Source organism: Haliotis cracherodii, unplaced genomic scaffold (genome assembly GCF_022045235.1).
Source record: "Haliotis cracherodii isolate W230 unplaced genomic scaffold, xgHalCrac1.p SCAF_10, whole genome shotgun sequence".
Taxonomy (NCBI): domain Eukaryota; kingdom Metazoa; phylum Mollusca; class Gastropoda; order Lepetellida; family Haliotidae; genus Haliotis; species Haliotis cracherodii.
This window is the reverse complement of record NW_027266265.1, coordinates 36010901-36022273: the sequence shown is the minus strand read 5'-3', so window position 1 is coordinate 36022273 and position 11373 is coordinate 36010901. Positions and strand designations below refer to the sequence as shown.

The 11373-nt window shown below is 42.4% G+C and overlaps 1 pseudogene; it reads right to left on the bottom strand.

The window, feature by feature from the left end:
* Positions 1–1212: 1212 nt before the first annotated feature.
* Positions 1213–6595, bottom strand: LOC139453751 (uncharacterized; annotated as a pseudogene).
* Between the last annotated feature and the right edge of the window lie 4778 nt (positions 6596–11373).

Here is an 11373-nt window from a genome sequence, read left to right as displayed (position 1 = left end):
CCTCTTGGCATGGGTTGATGAAGACCTATTCTACCCCGGATGTTTTTAATAGTGGCAAAAATGTTCACAAACATGTGCGTGATGAGTATTGATAACATAAACTACATTGTGTCATCATAGATTGTATAGCCATGTGATTCAACACTTCTTAAAAATAGATTAGTCCGTTCCTTAATATGCTCGCAAAACGCTTCCTTCTACGATGTTCAGAAAGACGAGTATATTTACTCTTGTGATTCAACATCTGTAGCAACAGCTAACAGGAAATAAGCCGTCACCATCAGTTGCGTAGAACGTTGATGACAATCACTGGATAGTCTGGTCCAGACTCGATTATTTAGAGACCGCCATCATATAGATAGAATATTGCTGATTTTGGAGTTAAACAACAAACAAACCTTTCAGTGAAAGTCGTGATAGAGCCAAGGTGACATGGGTGGCTGTTAGTGCTACAGTATTAGAACTGCAGAGTGATTGAGTTATAAGTTACATCACGGCGTGTTAGCTTTATGTGGTGAAATGTCCTGAAGTGATGCAGGTCTTCTACGAGCACCACTTTCATAAAACTAACGAGCAGGGGTAAGGTGCTGGAAACCCAAACATCACAGACATGTTGAATTTGGAATAATATTTGAATTTCAATCATAGGATTCTTATGCACCTGACGAACGCAATCTGCAAGCTCTACATGACAGACTATACATACTCGAATCTGAACCAACAAGTGTTAATGTATTCCTTATACAATCATAAGGAAGCATTTCGACAGAAACATACCTGACCTCCCGAATATGGACAGAACGTCATAGATGACCTGTAGGAATTGGGTGACGGTCGAACCTTCCAAAATGTCGCCAATATGTACAGCCTGAAACCTACTTGACAAAGTTGAATGCCACTTATTGAAAGCAGAAAAGATACAAATATCGTATTAAAGAAGCATACACTGTTCTGTTCTGCTAGGATCTGTTTTGTCGGATAGTCAAGACTCGTTTTTCTCTGACGTTGACGTATTTAACAAGCATATGTTTATAAGTAGAGGACATGAAAGAGATTGATGTTGAGATATTCATTGATATCTCAATATCTTTCATGTCCCTTACTTATAAACATGAATGTATGGTTATTTTATACGTCTTGACTATGCGACGAAACAGATCCCAGAAACAGAAACGTAAAAGGCAAAATAGCGGTGAAAGTAATATGAATGGATCACTGAAAATCAGAAAACGCGACTGGGCGGTGCTCTTTAACTTTTTCTACTTACTTCGTCTTCTCCTTCTTGCTTCCTTTTTCATGCCTCCTACCCCTCTTTATTCATCTTCGCCTCCTCCTTCTTCTTGCTTCCTTTCCCTCTATTTTACACTTCGTCTTCTCCCCCTTGCTGTCTCCTTCTTGCTTCATTTCTCTCTTATTTACCCTTCGTCTCCCCTTCTCCATGCCTCCTTCTTCTTGCTTCCTTTCTCATTGTTTTACTCTTTGCCTCCTCCTTCTTCCTGCTTTCTTCTTCTTGCTTCCTTTCTCATTGTTTTACTCTTTGCCTCCTCCTTCTTCCTGCCTCCTTCTTCTTGCTTCCTTTCTCATTGTTTTACTCTTTGCCTCCTCCTTCTTCCTGCTTTCTTCTTCTTGCTTCCTTTCTCATTGTTTTACTCTTTGCCTCCTCCTTCCTGACTCTTTCTTCTTGCTTCCTTTCTCATTGTTTTACTCTTTGCTCCTCCTTCTTCCTGCCTCCTTCTTCTTGCTTCCTTTCTCATTGGTTTACTCTTCGCCTGCTCCTTCTTCCTGCCTTCTTCTCATTGTTTTCTTTCTCTCTTTATTTACTCTTCGTCTCTTTCTCCTTCCTGCCTTCTTGCTTCCTTTCTCTCTTATTTACGTTTCGTCTCCTCCTACGTCCTGCCTCCTTTTTCTTGCCCCCTCCTCTCTTTATTTACTCTTCGTCTCTTCCTTCTTTGCTGCTTCTTTCTTCTTGCTCCTTCCTCTCTTTATTTACTATTCATCTCTTCCTTCCTGTCAACATCTTCTTGTCCATTCCTCTGTTCATTTACTTTTCGTCTCCTCCTCCTTCTTGCCCCTTCCTCTCTTTATTTACTCTTCCTCTCCATCTTTTCTTCATATTATTGTTCCTCATCTCCTCTTTCCTTCTTCATGTTCCTCTTCCTCTTCTGTTTTCTATCAGTTCGCGCCAACAATACATCAAGCACCTTTGAATAACTGACCAGTTCCATACGACATCATCAAACACATTAGTGTCTTGCACTCCTCGGATTTCAAAAGGAACCCAATAATATTCTTTAGATCCACTGCGCGGTCTTTGATATTTAAGACGTCCGTGTCTCGTGTCTTATCACCAATGCCATACATGTAGCGTCACATTGACAGGTGCCACACTGAAACGTATACTCCGAGGTACATTATTATACTCATGTAGCCTATCTACATTCGATCCAATTACTCGGGGTATTTTTAGCAAAATATCGGTTTTGTATGTATGACATTAATACCATCAAAAGTATATGAAAAGGTTGCACGTTAAAGAATGTAGAATGTTCTTGAAATAAGATGAAATGCTTCTTCCAAAGAGAGAGGCTACTGGCAATGGGTATAAAGGTATACTTTTCAACCTAATTAATTTCATAAATATAAAACGTCAACGCCAGAGAACAACCAGTCTTGACTATCCGACGAAACAAATTCCATTGTGCGTAAAAGGTAAATCAGCGATGACAATTATGTCAATGGATCACTGAAAATCAGTGATGACACCAGGTGTTCGCGAAAAGGGTAGATATGTCCTGCCCTATATGTCCTGTGACAGTAAGTGCGTTTTTTTAAACACTTTGATTTACTAGCGCTTGGAAACTTAATTTTATCATTTGTCTCAGTGTACTTTTGAGTAGTGAGTGAGTATGGTTTTACGCCGCTTTAAGCAATATTCCAGCAATATCACGGCGGGGGACACCAGAAATTGGCTTCACACAATGTACCCATGTCGGGAATCGAACTCGGGTCTTCGGCGTGACGAGCGAACGCTTTAACCACTAGACTACCCGACTGACCCCGGTGTACTAATGATTTGTTGAGTCAATAAGAGTCTTTTATATAAGATGTTCTGCAATCTGTGAGTAGCCATGGCCCATGGATACATAGTGACAATGATGGTACCTTAGTTTATCAATTTGTACAATTAACGTTGATAGCTGGTAGGCTCTCATCTGTGTTAATCGTCAACTAATTCTTTATAGTGGTGAATAATTGGAAATACATTATTGGCATCTGAGAACTCTAAATGAACAAAACATTAAGTATGATATTTTACTAATTTATTTACATTTGCCCGATAGGGGTTTTTGGGTACATGTATGTACGATAACATATCAAACGTTCTGTAAGTACCAGAATATCAATATGTAAAAGATATCTTCTACAGAAAAGAATATTACACTCTGTTGGATGATTCATGATTTGTTTGTTTGTTTGTTGTTTAACGCCGCACTCAGCAATACTCCAGCTAAATGACGGCGGCCTGTAAATAATCCAGTGATTGATGTCATGAGCACCGATCCACGCAATTAGGATACGATGACATGCATCAACTAAGTCAGCAAGCCTGACCACCCGATACCGTTTGTCGCCTCTTACGACAAGCATGGTCACCCTTTACGGCAAGCAAGGGTGGTTTACTTTTAACACAGTTAAAATGTTTTTGTCGCTTTAGTTCATATTTTCAATACCATTTCCAGTGAGGGCGATGGGGGTAGCCCATGTAAAAAGCAATCATTCGTCACGCAGGAGCCGTGTGGTGTCCTTCGCCGTGATATTCTGAAATATTGCCAGATTTAAGCGACGTAAAAAATATAACTCACTTATCAAAGTGGTAAAAGGGTGGTGTATTAGATTGGTATTAGTTGTTAAGAGTTTGTTCGTGACGGCGGATGTTCGATTTCCCACCTATAGTGAGTGAGTGAGACGGGTTTAACGCCGCTTTTAACATTATTTCAGTTATCCGGCGTGTCAGCTTAATGTGGGAGGAAAGCCCGAAGTGATGCAGGTCTCAGACGTTTACCATTTCGGTGAAACCCACGAGCACGGGTATAGTGCTGACAAACATAGAAACATGATCGGGGCGAACCGGGATTTATTCCCCATGGGTGATCAAGACGCGTGAAGGCTATCATTGCTGTAATGAAAATGTATAACTGCTTCAAAAATAATTATATCTCTGAAATGAAATGACACCAGGAGGTTGGTGAGGGGAAATTGGGTTTAACGTCGCGTTCAAGATTTTTGCACTTAAATGTGTGTGTGTGTGTGTGTGTGTGTGTGTGTGTGTGTGTGTGTGTGTGTGTGTGTGTGTGTGTGTGTGTGTGTGTGTGTGTGTGTGTGTGGCTGCTTGTACTAGTCCGGACTGATGCCATTTTTTTGCACTTGCCCACTGAGATACCATGCCGCAGTTTAACATGAATACCCCACTCAGATACAGTATACTGACTCCGAGCCGACCCGTCCTTGTTTAAGCCCCTTAACGCGAGCGCCAGACAGGATAACATGTACAACAAGTACACTCTTTTAACGTCTTTTGGTATGACGCGGCCGGGAATCAAACCCCGGACCTTCCGCTCTCCGGGCGGACACTCTACCACTAGACCACGGAGGCGGTCTAATGACACCTGGAATGTAATGTTTTACTTCAGATTTACCTTCAACCATGACAAGATTGTGTGACGCACACAGCGAACATACACACCTTATCTGGAGCTGTAACTGTGAAGACCTATAAGGCCCACATGAGATTCGTGGAATGTAAATTAAAAATATTTAATTCAGGAAAAAAGTGTTGCATTAAAGAGATTGGTGAACAGACAACTATATATATATATATATATATATATATATATATATATGAACACCTCTCCTTGTACATAACACATGTTTACCACACACAGATGATCAACAAACAGTTGATATTTAACGTAATCCTTCTCTTTATGGTAATTGAATGTTCGTATATGGTTATGCTAACCTTTCAGGGGAAACAAGATAATACATTCTACAAGTTATTCCTGTATTATAATATCAATCACGATTAATCAGCCTACAGACGTTTTACAGGGATAATGAAGCATCTTGTTAGAGATGTGTAGTTGGCGACTACAATCGGACGTGGGGGCGGAGGGCGAGATTCGTCGCCTGATATTTAAGGCGACAGGATATTCGTAGAGCCACTTGAGTGCTTTCATGTCTAATTTCGGAAGTGGTAATGACATCGCATCCTTGTATTTCATTTCTCGATTCCAATAATCTCTCTTTATTATGCTTGTTTAAAGTGTACCTACATATAAATCTCGTTATTTAACATGGCACATCATAACATTTAATACTTTGGTTATTTTTATAACAAGATTGCGATCCAAGGTGGAGATACGCCTTTTCGATGTGACGTCACACTTAAGGTGACGTCAAGGAATCGTGAAGAACAGACTATGTTTGGTATTGTCAGGACTTCAGCTGCATCCTTCAGTGACAATTTAGGAGCTTTAGTATCGATGGAGAAGGAAATGATTTATAAAGTTTATCTTATTCATCTATTTCAAAGTGTTTCTATGCTAATACTTTAAGCAAGTGATGAACAGCTTGGTAGGACAGGGCTTAGATGTATTATATACAGAGTGTAACAAAACAAACAGGATGAGAAATGATGACGGGAACGGGGATTTGCAGTTTATGTGATTCGCAGTTGTCTGGAGATGAAATTCATTATTAATGTAAATGCCCTCACGAAAGCAAATCATCCCTTAAAAACACTACTCTATATGGCCTAACCTTGCAAAATACCGTCAATTGTTCCTTAACGACAAAATCTCAACCATTTAGAACTTAATAAAGTTTGTTAAGAACTTAATTCAGTTTTTAAGACACATTGATGTGGAAATTCATATGATACATTGTTATCTGCATGTTCATGGTGTATCTGGCATTATTCTCTTTTGTACTCATGTACCGCCGAGGCTGGTTTAATATTTCAGTTAGCTTGAAACTTGAAATTTACCAGCATGTATTGTATATGGAACTCAACATAAGGAAAGAGGTTGACAAGTGGTGACGGTAAGTCTGTATCAACAAGGTGGCTTTGTAGTTACAGGCGTTGGAAGCTAGGTGTTGTGATTCTAGCCATGCCAAAATACGCTTAAGATTGTACTTCTTGTTTCCCTGTCTGGCGCTCGGCTTTAAGGCGATAAAACGTGTCTGAGTGGGCTAGCCATGTTAACCCGTGGCATGGTATCTCAGTGGGCTACCACTACAAATCCGACATAAGTCCGGACTAATAAAATAACAAATAGTGCTGTCGGAAATGCTTGAAAAATGTTTTTTTCTGGCTTCATTTGATAAATACTAATCATAGAGCTATGAAAAGGGCACATATCAAAATAACGCAAATCTACCTAGTCTGGCGTATCTTGACACTGTGATGAGCCTAAGATGTATTTTTACGTCTGAATCTGTTCTATCACCCTAACGTATGGAAGACTGAGCGTACGACGTAACGTTTTATCTGAAAATCGCGATCTTCAGCCTTTTGCCATACCTCGGGCGTCATTTTAGCAAAGGATGCGCTGATCAACCACTTAACAAGTGTGAGTTGAATGTTTTGTTATGTCTTGCCACGAACCGTTACAGTTAGCCCAAACAAACTCAACAGGGTTGAGCTCACAATGTCTGACTGGCGTACGTGAGGTGAGGTGAAATTGGGTTTAACGTCGCGTCCGAGATTATTGCACTTATGTAGCGACGTGCATGCACGTGTGTGTGGCTGCTTGTACTAGACCGGACTGATGCCGATTTATAGTGCTAGTCCACTGAGATACAATACCGCAGTTTAACATGAATACCCCACTGAGACACAGTATACTGACTCCGAGCCGACCAGTCCTTGCTTTAACCCTTCAATGCCGAGCGCCAGACAGGGTAACAACAAGTACCATCTTTTAACGTCTTTTGGTATGACGCGGTCGGGAATCGAACCCCGGACCTTCCGCTCTCCGGGCGGACGCTCTACCACTAGACCACGGAGGCGGTCGACTGGCGTACGTAATACAACGTGACCGTTTTGTGCCGCCAGGACATCTGTTTTGTACTTCACTGGTTTGAAGCCGAAATTGTAAGATGTCAGATATTACTGCATGTTCGCCTCCAATGGTTGGCGCGACAGGATATAATCAGAACTGGTGTTAACATGATAATGACACAGGATGGTTAGTTTGGACAGTAGCTGATGTTCCAACCAGCCTATGATCACATCATCATCATTTCCCTACGATAATGACCAGTTTTCATTTTCGACTGGAAAACCAGCTCACATCCATCATTAAGTCGGAAATCAGGTGTTCCGGCTGTGCAACACAATGATACTATCACCTTTATTTCATGCTACCATGGGTGATTCTCGTCCATCTGACGGTAGCCACATGTAGTCTGTGGAGTGAGCCTCATTCACCCAGGTTCCATCACGGTTAATGGTCTGGAAGCCCTGACTGCGATAGTCATGAATGGTGCGGAGATGATGTGACCTCATAAACAAAATGGAATATCTTTCATCTCGAGGAGAGCAATAATTAACGTAGCCCGGGAAAATTAATTGTGCCTATATTTCCTATCGAATTCTACTACAAGTCGGGTGTATCTTCTGCTCATAAAGCTTGTATCATGTAAGCCTAATCACCCCTGAGAAGATCCGGGTTAGAATAAGTCTTCGGCAACCCATCGCAAGCTTACTTGCTGCTCGCTGACTTGGTTGATGCATGTCGTCGTATCCCAGTTGTGTGGATCGAAGCTCATGATATCATTCCTTTGATTGTTTGGTCCAAGCTTAAATGTATAGTGATCGCGTCATATTGCTGGAATATTGCCGAGTGCGGCGCTAAACAACAAACAAAAAAGCCAAAAAAGGTTTCCGAGGCGTTTTATTCGTGCCCGAATCACTATGTCTGTCTCTGGACTAAGGAATGACAAATCATCGAAAACTTACATAACAACAAATATTGACCAGCCTACATATAGGGCATTGCGCAACGTACATATAGCGCATTGATCAACGTACATGTATATACACCGAGTGAACATTTACCTCATTTTTGTATATATATACATGTAGGGCATTGATCAACGTATATGTAGGGCATTGATCAACGTACATGTAGGGCATTGAGCAACGAACATGTAGGGCATTGAGCAACGTACACGTAGGGTATTCAGCAACGTACATATAGGGCATTGAGCAACGTACACGTAGGGCATTGAGCAACGTATATGTAGGGCATTGAGCAACGTTCATGTAGGGCATTGATCAACGTACATGTAGGGCATTGAGCAACGTACATGTAGGGCATTGAGCAACGTACATGTAGGGCATTGATCAACGTACATGTAGAGCATTGAGCAACGAACATGTAGGGCATTGGGAAACGTACATGTCGGGCATTGACCAGCGTACATGTAGGGCATTGATCAACGTATATGTAGGGCATTGATCAACGTACATATAGGGCATTGATCAACGTACATGTAGGGCATTGGGCAACGTACATGTAGGGCATTGAGCAAAGTATATGTAGGGCATTGATCAACGTACATGTAGGGCATTGATCAACGTACATGTAGGGCATTGAGCAACGAACATGTAGGGCATTGGGAAACGTACATATAGGGCATTGACCAGCGTACATGTAGGGCATTGATCAACATATATGTAGGGCATTGATCAACGTACATGTAGGGCATTGATCAACGTTCATGTAGGGCATTGAGCAACAGTCACACTACCGTTGTGTTGCCCACTCTCCACCCTGCTTCTCCATGGCAACGCCAGTTCGCGCCCCGAGCCGTCGATTCACGTCCGTTACGGAATCACTTTGTGCAACCAACACGGTAAGCTCTCCGTTGCTATGGCTTGGAGTCGACTGACATTAGAGCTGTAAACAGATATTCAACTTTATGACAGAAAACACACAGTCATTACCCGCGGTACAGAGCATTGGTTGTTCACATTTGTTAGCTCGTCATACAATACACCTATGGGATTTTCGAGTCGCGTGATTAAACTGAAGCAAATTAATATAAAAACGTGACTTTAAAACCTACTTATTGTTGCATGAGGTTGAGGATAACCACACACCAAACGGAGGATAAAATGGGACTTTTACCCATTTTGGTGCTGTAAGGGAAGTGGTTATTAGGTGGAACAGCTGGTCATTTAACCCTGTTCGAGGGCTTATTACCGCTTAAATGGGAGCACGGGTGGCCCAGTCGTCTAAGGCGCCGCGATTCCCTGAAACCTATGATTGTGGGTTCGAATCCCGGTTCGCCTCGATTATGTTTCTAGGTTTGTCAGCACCATACCCGTGCTCGTGGGTTTCACCGAAGTGATAAACGTCTGAGACCTGCATCACTTCGGGCTTTCCTCCCACATTAAGCTGACACGCCGCGATATGACTGGAATATTGTTAAAAGCGGCGTTAAACCCACCTCACTCACTCATTATTACCGATTAATACAAATTTGATTTTTAACTTTTTTTAATAAAACACAAGGTTAGTTTTAAACAAATCTGCATGCAACCAATGTGCATGTTTGGCGACCACGTGTTCTACCGCCGTTAACAAACCGACACATTCTAGAAAGATACCAATGGCGTGTTGAGCGTAGAAACTTTGGAATCAACGATGGTCTCGTGTATTGTTTCCAGAAGAATGCAGATTCGCTCCGGTCTTTCTGGAGAGATGTGGACGTTCCTGGAGCGGCCCTAACAAACGTCATGCGAATGTCAACGTCAGGCAACATGGGAGATTTGGGAGTGGGTCTGTAATGAGTGAGTGAGTGGGTTTGGTTTTACGCCGCTTTCAGCAATATTCCAGCAGTATCTCGGCCGGGGACGCCGGAAATGGGCTTCACCGGGTCTGTTAGGTTAGGTTAGGTTTGTTGTTTAACGCCGCACTCAGCAATATTCCAGCTATATAACGGCGGTCTGTGAATAATCGAGTCTGGACCAGACAATCCAGTGATCGATATCATGAGCATCGATCCACGCAATTGGGATCGATGACATGCATCAACCAAGTCAGCGAGTCTGACCACCCGATCCCGTTAGTCGCTTCTAACGACAAGCATAGTCGCCTTTTACTGCAAGTATGGGTTGTTGAAGATCTATTGTACCCCGGATCTTCACGGGTCCACAGGGTATGTAATGATATATGGGCAGTGACCAGAACTAAGACTGCCAGAATGCCAATGTCAGAAAGTATTACCGATATGTCGACGTTAAAGACCACCAGCTACCTTCGCCGATCTGGGCCAGGCGTTGAAAGAGGAGTGGACAAGACGGAAATGCCTTGTCAACGAATGTTTGACTAATCGTGGGAGCATTGTCCATTTTGTATTAAGTCATCTCAATTGTTTATTTTCTAACTATAGGCCCCTGTCTTTTTTCTTTGTTGTTTGCGACCCGTGAAGATCCGGGGTACAATAGGTCTCCAGCAACGCATACTTGACATAAAAGGCTACTATGCTTGTCGTAAGAGGCAACTAACTGGATCGGGTCGTCAGGTCAGGCTCGCTGACTTTGTTGATGCATGTCATCGATCCCGATTGCGTGGATCGATGCTCATGATGTCGATCACTAGAGTGTCTGGTCAAGACTCGATTATTTACAGACCGCGGTCATATAGCTGGAATATTGCTGAGCGAGGAGTACAACAAACAAACAAACAAACAAACCTTTGTTGTTTGCACTCTTGTTGTTTGCACACCTTGTCCTCTCTTTTTATCATTCATTCTCGTCACGATATGGCTGAAATATTGCACATGTGACGTTAAATAATAACTCACTCACTCACTCACTCACTCATTTACCATTCATTACCATCACTCCAGACCGCCTCTGGTGTAAGGCCGTCCGCCAGTAGTGCGGAAGATCGGGGGTTCGATCCCCGTCTGCGTCACACCAAAAGACGTTAACAGATGGTACTTGTTGTTGTCCTGCCAGGCGCAAGGGTCAAAGACAAGGACTGGTCGGCTCGGAATCAGTATATTGTGTCTGAGTGGGGTATTCATGTTAAACTGCGGCATGGTATCTCAGTGGGCTAGCACTATAAAATCGGCATTAGTCCGGACTAGTACAAGCACACACACACACACACACACGCACGCACGCACGCACACACATGAATGCACGTCGCCAAATATGGGCAATAATCTTGGAGGCGACGTTAAACTAAACCCCATTTCATGATCATCATCACTCGATACCCCTTTGTATTTCTGCAATCATCCGTTATTTTCAAATATCCCCCTTTTAGTTTTGTAGAGTCTATACTAAAAGCT